The sequence below is a fragment of the Haliotis asinina genome, chromosome 1 (genome assembly GCF_037392515.1).
Source record: "Haliotis asinina isolate JCU_RB_2024 chromosome 1, JCU_Hal_asi_v2, whole genome shotgun sequence".
In the NCBI taxonomy this organism is placed as follows: domain Eukaryota; kingdom Metazoa; phylum Mollusca; class Gastropoda; order Lepetellida; family Haliotidae; genus Haliotis; species Haliotis asinina.
The window spans coordinates 27,277,607-27,290,709 of NC_090280.1; positions in this window are offsets into that span (position 1 = coordinate 27,277,607).

Sequence of the window (13,103 nt, forward strand, 5' to 3'; positions counted from 1 at the left end):
CGGTATATGTCTTACCTTCATGTTTGGAAGAGGACTTCTACAGTGGCAATGGTGGATACCTCAGACAGTTTCCGAAGTATGTAAAGGGAAAACTGACGCAATATTTTCTCACACAGGTCAGTAACTTGTTTTTGAGTATTTTCTGACTCTCCATTTGCCGTGTCAAGGAAAACATTAGTACTGTCGTCTTTTAATTCAGTTTAGTAAACAAAGAAGTACATGAGGCTATTATAAAGTTATAAAATGAATGTCCCTGCTTGGATTATTAAACTGTTCCGCCAACCTCCCAGCCTTCTGTTCTTTTCTATGCCGCTAGGTAAACCCATAGGAGGAGGAATAGGAGGACCGTTATCTTTTTTAAGAGTGAGTGAGTGAGTTAGTATTTAACGTCACATCGGCAATGTCTCAGCCATATTGTGACGAGAACATTTGATACTGAAATGAAATACATGTATTGTATAAAAACCTGTCGGCGAAGGACAGTAAAACAACTAGAATATCACAAATGAGATTAAAACTAGTGTGGAAAGTTTAAAACTAATATCACTATTCGGACAATACAGTATAAAATCAGGCTATAGGTTGCCAGCAACTGAAGGTAGATCACCATACTAGGGACCATGGGGACTTACAGTGCCTTTGCTACCTGCATGGAGCCTAGTCGGATTTACATCATCCCCTCAGCTGTTAGCAATTTAGACATATCTAGCCAAAAATTAAAAATACAGATATACTACGACTAAGAACAGTGGAACGTTTAAATTTACTGTGAATGTTTTTTGGACTTACGTACCCTCTCAGGAGGACAATAATTTTACAATACTTCAACCCCCTTTGAGGGTACAGCCACCAACAATTCAAGTTACAAATCTAAACTTCCAATAATTAAAATACATCTATTTACACAACATAATTTTAAAATTCAACCAAAAAATCAATTTCTTTTAAAAAATCAATAATTAAATGAGACCTAACGCTGGTAAAAAGATCCTTAATTGTTTTAACTGTAAAATACTTATCCCTTGTGATGGAGAATTCAACACAGTCAAGAAGGATATGCTTGACTGTAACTCTCTCATCACAAGGGATACAAAATGGAGGATCCTCACCTTTTAAAAGGTATGAATGAGTATATCTAGTATGGCCAATACGACATCGTCTTAAAATAACCTCTTCAAATCTGGACTGACAACCCAAGTAGGTGTAACCAATATACGGTTTTATTTCATGTAATTTATTGATACCTACTTGGGTGTCCCACTTCTTCTGCATCAGACCACGGATATAAGATCTAATGGTGGCTTTGTAATCACTGTAAGGAATAAGAAGTGGTGTCACAGATTTGTTGAGTGCTGCCTTGGCAGCAAGATCAGCCATTGCGTTACCAGAAATGCCCACGTGGCTTGGTAACCAACAGAAGACGATGTCGTATTGGCCAGTAGCAAGATTATTATACAATTCAATTATTTCAATTAAAAGTGGATGTTTACCTGATGCATTTTTAATAGCTTGAAGGCAAGAAAGAGAATCAGAATAGATTATATATTGTTTACGTTTAGGGTGTCTTTGAATATATTTTAGAGCTGTTAATATGGCGTTAGCTTCAGCTGTAAAAATAGAACTATTATCTGGTAACCTAGAAGATATTGTTCTGGATCCAGTGACAGTGGCACAAGCTACTGCGCCACCGTCCTTGGACCCATCTGTAAATAAGGATTTATAATTGCTATATTTATCTTTCAATTGATTATATTCTTGTTTATACTGTAATTCATTCGTTTCTGATTTTTTAAGTGATGTTAATGTTAGGTCAACATCTGGCCTAACCAACTGCCAAGGAGGAGAAGAAAGAAGACGGGAAGGAGCTATATGGTTCAGCTCAATGCTGGAAGCAGCAAGAAATGGCTTAATTCTGAGCCCAAGAGGCGGAACAAGGGAAGACTTTTTGTTGTGCAAATCCTCATAGAGAGGATTAAAAACACAATTAAATGCGGGGTTAGAGTCATTAGAAGCTAATTTTGTAATGTATTGTAAAGATAGTTTGATACGACGTAAGTTGAGAGAAGGCTCATCAGCTTCGACGTATAGACTGTCGATAGGAGAGGTTCTAAAAGAACCAAGACAAAGTCTTAGGCCTTGGTGGTGAACAGGATCAAGTAGTTTTAGGTTGCTTTGACAAGCGCCACCATATACGATGGAGCCGTAATCAAGTTTAGATCGGATCAGTGATCTATATAAGTGAAGAAGGGTAGATTGATCCCCTCCCCATTTTGAATTTGAAACAACCTTTAATAAATCGAGTGCCTTCAGGCATTTGGCTTTAAAGGATTTAATATGTGGCAAAAAGGTCAAATGTGAGTCGAAAATAAGTCCCAAGAACTTGGCCTCCTTGACGACTTTGATGGGGAGTAGTGAGTGAGTGAGTGAGTGAGTTTATATTTAACGTCACATCAGCAATATTTCAGCCATATCGTGACGAGAACATTTGACACTGAAAGAGATAATATGTATTTCATAAATAAACCTGTCAGCAAAAGACAGTAAAACAACTAGAATATCACAGTTACAATTTAAAACTAGTGTGGAAATTAAAACTAAGATCACTATTGGGACAACACAATATAAAACACGGGCTATTTATCACCAACGACAGAAGGTAGATCACCATACTAGGGACCATGGGGACTTACAGTACATTTGCTTCCTGCATGGGCCCTAGCTGGATTTACATCATCCCCTCAGCCGTTAGTAATTCAGGAAATCTAGCCATAAAGTAAAAAGACAGTTATTCTACGATTAGAAACAGTGGAACGTTTTCATGTACTTTAAATGTCTTGGGACTTACGTACCCTCTCAGGAGGACAATAATTTTACTGTGCTTTAACCCCCCTCGAGGAAACAGCCACTAACACTCTAAGTTACTAATTCAAACTTCCAAGAATAAAATATTTATCTATTTACAATTCATTTAGCAAATTTAAGTCTTTTAAAAATGCAATAATTAAATGAGAGCTAACATTATTAAAAAGATCCTTCAAAGTTCGTGAGTGAAAAAAATTATCCCTTGTGATGGAATATTCAATACATTCAAGCAGGACATGCTTGACTGTGATTCTTTCATCACAAGGGATACAAAACGGAGGATCTTCACCTTTTAATAAATATTTGTGAGTATACCTCGTATGGCCAATGCGACATCGTCGCATGATGACCTCCTCAAATCTGGACTGACAACCCAAGTAAGTATAACCGATATAAGGTTTTATTTCATGTAATTTATTGATACCTACCTGGGTGTCCCACTTCTTTTGCATGAGATCACGGATATAAGATCTAATAGCAGTTTTATAGTCTGAGTATGGAATAAGAAGAGGAGTCACAGACTTGCTGAGGGCTGCCTTGGCAGCAAGATCGGCCATTGTGTTACCAGAAATGCCTACGTGGCTTGGTAACCAACAAAAGACGATGTCGTATTGGCCAGTAGCAAGATTATTATACAATTCAATAATTTCTATTAAAAGTGGATGTTTACATGATAGGTTTTTAATAGCCTGAAGGCAAGAAAGAGAGTCAGAAAGGTTGATATATTGTTTATGTTTAGGGTGTCTCTGAATATATTTAAGAGCTGTTAAAATGGCGTTTGCTTCTGCAGTAAAAATAGAGCTGTTATCTGGAATTCTAGAAGATATTGTTCTGGATCCAATGACAGTGGCACAAGCCACTGCGCCACCGTCCTTGGACCCATCTGTAAATAAGGTTTTGTAATTGCTATATTTACTTATTACTTGATGATATTCTTGTTTATATTGTAATTCATTAGTGTCTGATTTTTTAAATGTAGTTAATGTTAGGTCCACTTGTGGCCTAACCAATTGCCAAGGAGGAGAAGAAAGAAGTCGGTAAGGAGCTATATGGTCTAGCTCAATGCCAGCAGCAGCAATGAATGGTTTAATTCTGACTCCAAGAGGTGGAACAAGGGAAGACTTTTTGTTATACAGATGCTCATAAAGGGGATTAAAGACACAATTACATGCAGGATTAGACTCATTAGAGGATAATTTTGTAATGTACTGTAAAGATAGTTGTATACGGCGTTGATTGAGAGAAGGCTCATTGGCCTCAACGTAAAGGCTGTCAACAGGAGAAGTTCTAAAGGAGCCAAGACAAAGCCTTAGACCTTGATGATGGACAAAATCTAATAGCTGTAGGTTGCTTTTGCAGGCTCCACCATATACAATGGAGCCATAGTCAAGCTTCGAACGGACAAGTGATCTATATAAATGTAGGAGAGTAGCTTGATCACCTCCCCACTTTGAATTAGACACCACTTTCAATAAGTCAAGTGCTTTCAGGCATTTAGTTTTTACGGATTTGATATGTGGCAGAAACGTTAAATGTGAGTCAAAAATTAGACCTAAGAACTTGGCCTCCTTGACAACTTTGATGGGAATGCCATTTAAAAACAGTTCTGGGTCTTTATGTGGTTTATATTTACGGCAGAAATGTATGCAATTAGTTTTGGATTTAGAAAATTTGAAACCATTCTCAAGACACCATTTATTAATTTTGTTTAAACACAACTGCAGTTGCCTCTCAATAGTATGCATATTTTTACCACGACAAGAAATATTAAAATCATCCACAAAAAGTGATCCGTCAATCGAATCATTTAAAACTTTTGATAAACTGTTGATTTTAATGCTAAATAAAGTAACAGACAAAATACTCCCTTGTGGGACACCCTGATCCTGATTATAATGGTCAGACAGGGTTGAACCCACTCGAACTTGAAACTGCCTGTCAGTTAAAAACTGTGATACAAAAAGAGGTAAACGACCTCTCATATCATGCAGATCCTTCAAGATGCCATGCTTCCAGGTGGTAACATACGCCTTCTCTAGATCAAAGAATATTGATACCGCATGTTGTTTATTTACTATGGCATTTTTAGCAAACGATTCTAGTCGTACCAAATGATCAAGGGTACTACGATTTTTCCTGAAACCACATTGAATATTTGTTATAAGGTTATGGGTTTCAAGATACCAAGTTAATCTATTGTTGACCATTCGTTCCATGGTTTTACAGACACAACTCGTTAAAGAGATTGGTCTGTAATTCGAAGGATCAGTATGATCCCGGCCAGGTTTTGGAATAGGGACTACAATGGCATTACGCCAGGAAGCTGGGAAATTTCCCGAAGTCCATGTTGAATCAAAAATATGCAGCAGTGTTCCCAAACATGATTCGGGCAAATGCTTCAGGAGCTGATAGTGGATGTCATCAGCCCCTGTTGCTGTATCATGAGCTTGTTCAAGTGCAGTATGGAGTTCATGTAATGAAAATAATTCATTATAGTCTTCACCATTGTCCGAGTTAAAATTCAATCTCTTATTCTCCTGTTGTTTCTGATATTTTTGAAATTCTGGACTGTAATTTAACGAAGACGAATGTTTGGCAAGAGTTTCCCCAAACTTATTGGCAATGTCAACTGTATCTGTCAGTAAACTGTCACCATCTTTCAGATGATGAACAGTAGATTTGGAACCTTTGCCTTTTATTCTTTGAATCATGTTCCACACCTTTGAAATAGGTGTACGAGAATTAATTTGGGAAACATAGTTTCGCCAAGAATGACGCTTATTCTGTTTAAAAACACGTCGAGCCTTGGCACTATTTATTTTAACATTATGGAAATTGTGAACTGTTGGATGCCGGCGAAAGTATTTCTCTGCCTTCTTCCTACATTTCCTGGCCTGTTTGCGATCATCAGTAAACCATGGTTTACGAATATGTGGTGTTGCAGAGGACTTAGGAATAGTTTCATCAGCTATTTCATTTAGCTTGTCCGAAAACAACTGAATAGGATCTATAACATTGTCAAAACATTCATATTTCAACTGGTCAGAACAAAGAGTCCGAAATAAAGTCCAGTTGGCCCTTTTAAAATTCCGCCTTGTTGGGGGAGGATCATCATTAGGGTTTATAGCAGAAAGTATTGTGGGAAAATGATCACTTCCACCAAGGTCATCGTGGACTGACCATTCGAATTCGGTACAAATAACTGGTTCTGTTAGTGACAGGTCAAGTGCGGAATATGTTCCTGTACCAGGATGCAAGTATGTGGCTGATCCATCATTACATATACATAAGTTATTATTTGAAATGAAATCCTCAAGGAGTTTACCTTTATGGTTAGTTGCGGAACTTCCCCACAGAGGGTTATGGCCATTAAGATCACCCATGATGAGACAGGGCTTTGGAAGCTGATCCAAAAGATCCTGCAGATCGGACTGCTGAATAACCAAAGAAGGAGAAAGATACAAAGAACAAAGTGTAAAGGTTATCTGTAAAGTAAGTCGGACAGCAATAGCCTGAAGTTTGGTTTTAAGAGGAACAGGGCTCTGAATAATACCCTGCCTCACCAGAACAGAAGCACCACCGGTGGCTTTATCCCCTTGGGGTGAGAATGAATGATAGGAATTGAACTGACGCAATTCAAATCTGTCAGTACTTTTCAGGTATGTCTCTTGTAGACTAAAAGCTGATGGTTTAAAATCTTGAGATAATAACTGTAGATCGTTAAAATTGTTCCTAAGGCCCCTGCAATTCCATTGTATTAAATTGGTAGTACTATTCATGGCGGTTCAACAGGGGATCGCGTACGAGAAGAACGACTTCTCCCATGTACTGGTTGTGAAGGAGTAACCTCCATATCGAGAGGTTCAAATGGATTATGATCCGTTACAGACGTAGATGGGGTAGATGGTACTTGTAAATGCTGTAGACCTTTTGCCCTTCGCTGCTGTTTTTTTTTCTTTATTCGTCAAAGTGGCTCTTCCTTGTCCTGACTGTTTGTTTGATTCAATCTCTAGGTCTACTTCTGTCTGTGAAGCCGACGTTATTAAACCTGGTTGATTTTCAGAAATTCTATTTTGTTCATTGAGAGTGATGTGTTTGTCCTGCACCCAAGATATATTTGTCTGACATGAAGTGGAAACCTTTTCAACAAGACCATGAACAGGGGCGGAAACAGTGGATGAATATGATCGACTCTGAGACTGCAAGGATAAAAACTTTTTGGCTTCTTGGTAGGAGAGGTTGTTTGTGATTTTTATTTTTAGAAGTTTTGCTTCATACTCGAAATTTGGACAGGATTTGGATGATGCCATGTGCTCACCAGTACAGTTGGCACATCAGATGGCCTCTGTGCATCCACTGTTATCATGATCCCCACTGCAACGGGAGCATACTATCTTTCGTGTACATGACTTGGCACCATGACCAAATTTTTGGCATCTGAAACATCTCAGTGGATTAGGTATGTACACGTCCACTGGGATGTTGAAATAGCCTGCTTTAACGGCTTTTGGTATAGTTGACAGTCCAAAGGTAAACAAGTAGGTATTTGTGTTAATGATATTTTCATCTTGTTTACTCGTAAAACGCTTTACAGACGTCACTCCTTGATGTTTCAGTTCTGTAACAATGTCTTCCTCCGACATATATGCCAGACAACGAGATCTGTCTCGGACAATGCCTTTGCAAGTATTCAGTGATCTGTGTGGAGAGACAACAACTGGAGTGTTAACGAACTGTTTTAATCCTAACAGGTTGATAGACTGTTGCCTTCGGGCACATTCAATAAGAAGTGAACCAGAACGAAGCCTTGTTACGTTTGTCACCTCACCACAGACACCTTTGATGCCCTTAGAAATGGCAAATGGATTCAGTTTCAATGGACTTCCATCTGTTGCTTCAATGACCAAAAATCTTGGCCAAGTATCCACTTCTGCAGAAGACGCTTCATCATCAGATGATGTTGAAAGATGTCTACGTTTATTTTTCTTTGAACCAGAGAGTAGGTTTAGAGCCATGGTAGATTAATAATATACCGCATCTCTGCTCTCCACCCGCCATCGAGTGTCAACAAGGACGATCCTACAGTGGAAACCAAACTGCACGATCAGAGCTACAGGGATGTTATACTCCAGAGATACAGATGTAAATAGCTAAGATGTCTAAAAGAAGAAATGTCAGGCTGGTTCGGCCCATGCCATTCCCCTTAAGAAGCTCAGAATTTAGAGGTCAGTATCTCCAGATTGGCCCATGAGCCACCGCCTTCTGGCATCAGACACTAGGCAAACATATATAACATGAATTTAGAATGTGAACTTTCGTTATCAAAGATTCACAGTAATTAAAGTACATACTTTCCAGAATGTTGTCCATGCACAGGGCATGGCATGACCAGCCGATTGGTTGAACAGGGCCCATTCAACCACCCGTCTAGGTGAAGTCAGGGCCAAAGTGGTGTTGGTTGCAGGCTCCTATTGCCCTCAACCACCAGGATCCCCTCCTCCACCGACACAGGGCCGCAACCCACGGCAAACGGGTTGGTGGACCAAATATCCCCCCGGGTCCACTACGGGGGTGTCGGCGAGCTCTTGGCGTTATCCAGCACCCACCACGAGGAGGTGGCTCGCCACGGGTGCCTTGATGGGAGTACCACTGAGAAATAACTCTGGTTCTTTATGGGGTTTGTATTTACGACAGAAGTGTATACAATTGGTTTTTGATTTAGAAAATTTAAAGCCGTTTTCAAGACACCATTTATCAATTTTGTTTAAACACAGCTGCAGTTGCCGTTCAATAGTATGCATATTCTTACCGCGGCAAGAAATATTAAAATCATCCACAAATAAATATCCATCGATTAAATCGTTTAAAACTTTTGATAAACTGTTGATCTTGACGCTAAAAAGAGTGACTGACAAAATACTGCCTTGTGGAACACCCTGATCCTGATTATAATGATCAGACAGGGTAGAACCCACGCGGACTTGAAATTGCCTGTTATTTAAAAATTTAGCAATGAATTCAGGCAAACGACCTCGCAAACCGAAATCATGTAAATCTCTCAGTATGCCATATTTCCAGGTTGTGTCATATGCCTTCTCAAGATCAAAAAAGATAGACACAGCATGTTGTTTCTTAATGAGTGCGTTTTTCACAAATGATTCCAGTCGCACTAAGTGATCGACAGTACTTCTCTTTTTTCGGAAACCACATTGTATGTCTGCGATAAGGTTATTTGTTTCCAAGTACCAAACAAGTCGATTATTTATCATGCGTTCCATGGTCTTGCAAACACAGCTTGTTAGTGAAATAGGTCGATAATTGGACGGATCCGTATGATCACGTCCAGGTTTAGGTATTGGTACTACTATGGCGTCACACCATGACGGAGGAAAGTTACCCAATGTCCAAATCTCATCAAAAATATTTAGAAGAGTTTCTAGGCAGGATTCTGGTAAGTGTTTCAGGAGTTGATAATGTATGTTATCAGCTCCTGTAGCAATGTCATGAGCTTGATCAAGAGCAGTATGGAGTTCATGAATAGAAAAAGTTTCATTATAATCTTCCCCATTATCTGAGTTGAAATTAATAGTTTTCTTTTCTTGTTGTTTTTGATAATGCTGGAATCTAGGTAAATAATTAGAAGAGGAAGAGTGTCTAGCGAGGGTTTCGCCGAGTTTATTTGCGATATCTGATTTATCCGTAAGTAACTGATCTCCATGTTTAAGATGATGGACAGTAGATTTAGTACCTTTGCCTTTAATGTTTTGGACCATGTTGCATACCTTGGACATGGGTGTCCGAGAATTTATTTTGGATACATAATTTTGCCAAGATTGACGTTTGTTTTGTTTAAAAGTACGTCGTGCTTTAGCATTTAAAAATTTAAATTTATTTAAATTATGCACCATAGGATGGCGACGGAAATAATGTTCTGCTTTTTTCCTTGCCTTCCTAGCTTGTTTGCAGTCATCGTTGAACCATGGTTTTCGTATGTGTGGAACTACAGAGGAATTTGGTATACACTCATCAGCTATGGAATTCAGTTCATCAGAAAAGCATTTTATAGCATCGGGGACGTCAATAAAACGTTCAGGTTTAAGTTTTTCAGCACACAGTGTTTCATATAAAGCCCAGTTAGCCTTTTTAAAATCCCGTCTTGATGATGGAGGAACATCAGATGGAGTTACAGCTTTTAATATAGTAGGAAAATGGTCACTTCCACACAGGTCATCGTGGACTGACCATTCAAATTCATTTAATAGTTCTGAATTTGTAATTGACAAGTCGAGAGCAGAATAAGTCCCTGTACCAGGATGTACATATGTGCTGGAACCATCATTATAAATACACAAATCATTGTCAGAACAAAAGTCCTCCAACAATTTCCCTTTAGTGTTTATACTTACACTACCCCAGAGTGGGTTGTGCCCATTTAAGTCTCCCATTATAATACAGGGCTTCGGGAGTTGGTCATATAGAACTTGAAGATCAGTTTTGGCAAATGTCGAAGATGGCGAAATATAGAGGGAGCATAGCGTAAATGCTACATGTAAAGTAATTCTCACTGCAACAGCCTGCATATTAGTATTAAGTGAAACGGGGCTTTGAATAACGTTTTGTCTGACTAGAATGGATGATCCGCCAGTGGCTCTATCACCCGGAGGTGAAAAACAATGATATGTATTAAAGTGACGAAGGTCAAATGTATCTGTTTGTTTTAAATATGTCTCTTGGAGACATAACGCTGAAGGTGTAAAATCTTGGACTAATAGCTGTAATTCATGTAAATTAGTCCTCAATCCTCTGCAGTTCCACTGTACAATATTATTGGAATAAACTATCTTTTGGGGGGATTTATTGGGGATCTACCCCGCACTCTTTTGGAGGGCGACAAGCTATGTGCCCTAGAATGGACGTTTTCAGAAACGTCCATGTCTTCAAGAGACCCGTATTTATTGAACAATTGAATTTTGTTCTGTGACCCTTTAGGAGTTCTACCACTTTGATGTTTTGAAGCATCAGGCTTTGGCTTCGGTTTACTTTTCACCGTTTGCTGACTATCAGATGTCGATTGAGACTTTGAGTGTGACTGAGATGATGATTTGTGATCAGAAGACCTTGAGGTACTAGGAAGTGATTCCACAGTCTGTGATGATATAGCAGGGTACAAAAGCTGTGGAGAATCGCCATTTACCCAAGTCAAGGTAGTTTGGCAGCATGTGGTTGATGTTGTTTCAGAGCTAGAAACCGATGATGTTTTTGCTACTGTTGCATAACTTTCTGTAAGATCAGATCTCTTTACCAGTTTTTTGGCCTCCGAAAAAGAGATATTTTGAGTGAATTTTATTTTATTGATCTCCATTTGCTCTTTCCAAATAGGACACTGTTTAGAAAAGGACGAATGGTCGCCTGAGCAATTGGTGCATTTTTTATAATCGCTGTCACAATCTTCTGTTGTGTGTGTCTTCTCACCACAGTGAGCACACACAACAGACAATGTACAGGTAGATACACCGTGTCCATATTTCTGGCATTTAAAACACCTGAGCGGGTTGGGGATGTAGGTATCAACTTGTATGTTACAGTAGCCTGCCTTCACTGATTTTGGTGCATTTGGACATGAGAAAGTAAACAGATACGTACTTGTTTTGACGGTTTCGTTGTTTCTGCGAGTTGAAAAGCGCTTGACATATAGTACACCTTGATCCTTCATTTCAGACCCTATATCAAGTTCCGACATGTCATCAAACAATCGATCTCTATCTCTCACGATACCTTTACTTGTATTCAAGGTTTTGTGTGCAGAAACCGTGACGGGAATGCCCACGAAAGATTTAATATTCATCAGATTTGTTGCTTGCTGCTTTTTCCCGCACTCGACTAGCAGGGCACCCGAACGTAAGCGTCTGATGTTCTTCACATCCCTAGCAATGCCTTGAATACCTTTGGATACAGCAAAGGGGTTCAACTTCAAAGGTGTCTTATCAGGAGTCTCAATCACAATGAAACGTGGCCAATACTCAATCGATGTAGACGGTCTATGGTCAGTATCAACAGGGTCAATATCAAGTGGACGTTTTGTTTTTGTGGTTGGAGTTTCATAAGCCATGGTTAGTGTAATACGGTTCATCATCCGAGCTCCCCACCCACCACGGAGTATCACAAGGACAATGCTAAAGTAAGCGGGCCTCCAGCTTACAGCACCAAGGATACCCGGATGATATACTCCAGCAGAAGAATTAGAAATAATTAGTCTACCAGATTGGCCCATGAGCCACCGCCTTCTGGGCATAAGACTCTAGGCAAAAGTTCAGAACTTCAAAAATGCATTTTAAAATTCGAAAAGCTCAATGAAAGAGGCCAAGACCGAAAGTAAAAATCCAAATAAAATTTGTGCAATGATATATATACTCCATGCACAGGGCTTGGCATGACCAGCCGATTGGTCGAACCGGGCCCATTCGACCACCCGTCTAGGTGAAGTCAGGGCCAAAGAGGTGTGTTGGGCATTGGAACGCAGTTAAAAGCCCCAGTGCCCTCAACCACCAGGATCCCCTCCTCCACCGACACGGGACGCAACCCACGGCAAACGGGTTGGTGGACCAAATATCCCCCCGGGTCCACTACGGCGGTGTCGGCGAGCTCTTCGCGTTACCCAGCACCCACCACGAGGAGGTGGCTCGCCACGGGTGCCTCTTTTTTAAGAAACGCCTGCATAAGAGCAATACGATATAAGTTCAATGTTGCTGTCGTGTCTTCCATGCTGGAAATCAGAATGGAAAACAAATTTAGTCATATTTGTGGTCTCTATTGTTGGGATAGAACATGTCCTCTGAGCGATTCTCTAGCCATTGCAGATAAATTGCATTATTGATTGCGATGTACAGCCTTTGAAACAGAACGTCGGGAACCTCGCCCAAGACTGATCTTTGATCATTTATGAGAACTCGCTGGACTTTATTGATGAGAAACTTTGAAACCATTTCAACAAGTTTCCCAGATACCAGAACGTAATAGTTTATGTGTAACACCTTTGTGCCAAAACTTTTGAAAAGCCTTACTGTTAAGGCTAAATACAAATTTCTATATGCAGTAACGTTCAGGATGTAAAACCATACAAATAAATGTACGGTACGATGGCTTAGTGGCTACCACTCTAGACGTGTAACCCTAAGTGCTTGGGTTCTAATCCAGCGTGAAGCCGAACCTTTTGCAAATTTAATCAATAAATACAAAGCATC